General features: G+C 36.4%; 1 protein-coding gene across 1 annotated transcript in view; it reads right to left on the bottom strand.

The window, feature by feature from the left end:
- LOC105453086 overlaps positions 1 to 343 on the bottom strand; it is a 10,543-nt gene that overhangs the window by 8,038 nt on the left and 2,162 nt on the right. The gene's annotated exons all lie outside the window — the stretch shown is intronic.

The following is a 343-nucleotide window of genomic DNA, read 5'->3' as shown; positions in this document are numbered from 1 at the left end:
TTTCATTATGTTTCAACAAATGATTATATATATTAAAATAATTTTTTCAAAACATTAAATGTTAAATTATTTCTATTTATTCTGAGCTTTCTATTTTCCTTAGAAAGGAGAAACACCTTTGCATTTAGCCTGCAGGAGTTGCAGAGCTGACGTCGTCCGACATTTGATAGAATTTGTAAAAGAAAAAAAAGGGTCAGAAGTGGCTGCCGCCTACGTAAATAGTCTGACTAACGAAGGTGCTAGTGCGCTCCATTACGTAGTCCTAATCGAATCTTCGGAAGTCGGAACTCACGTAATAACTTCGTATAGCATACAACTGAGTCGACAAGGCACACAGGGGATA

The sequence above is a fragment of the Wasmannia auropunctata genome, unplaced genomic scaffold (assembly GCF_000956235.1).
Source record: "Wasmannia auropunctata unplaced genomic scaffold, wasmannia.A_1.0 LD336019.1, whole genome shotgun sequence".
In the NCBI taxonomy this organism is placed as follows: Eukaryota; Metazoa; Arthropoda; class Insecta; order Hymenoptera; family Formicidae; genus Wasmannia; species Wasmannia auropunctata.
This window is presented reverse-complemented; position numbering and strand designations above follow the sequence as displayed.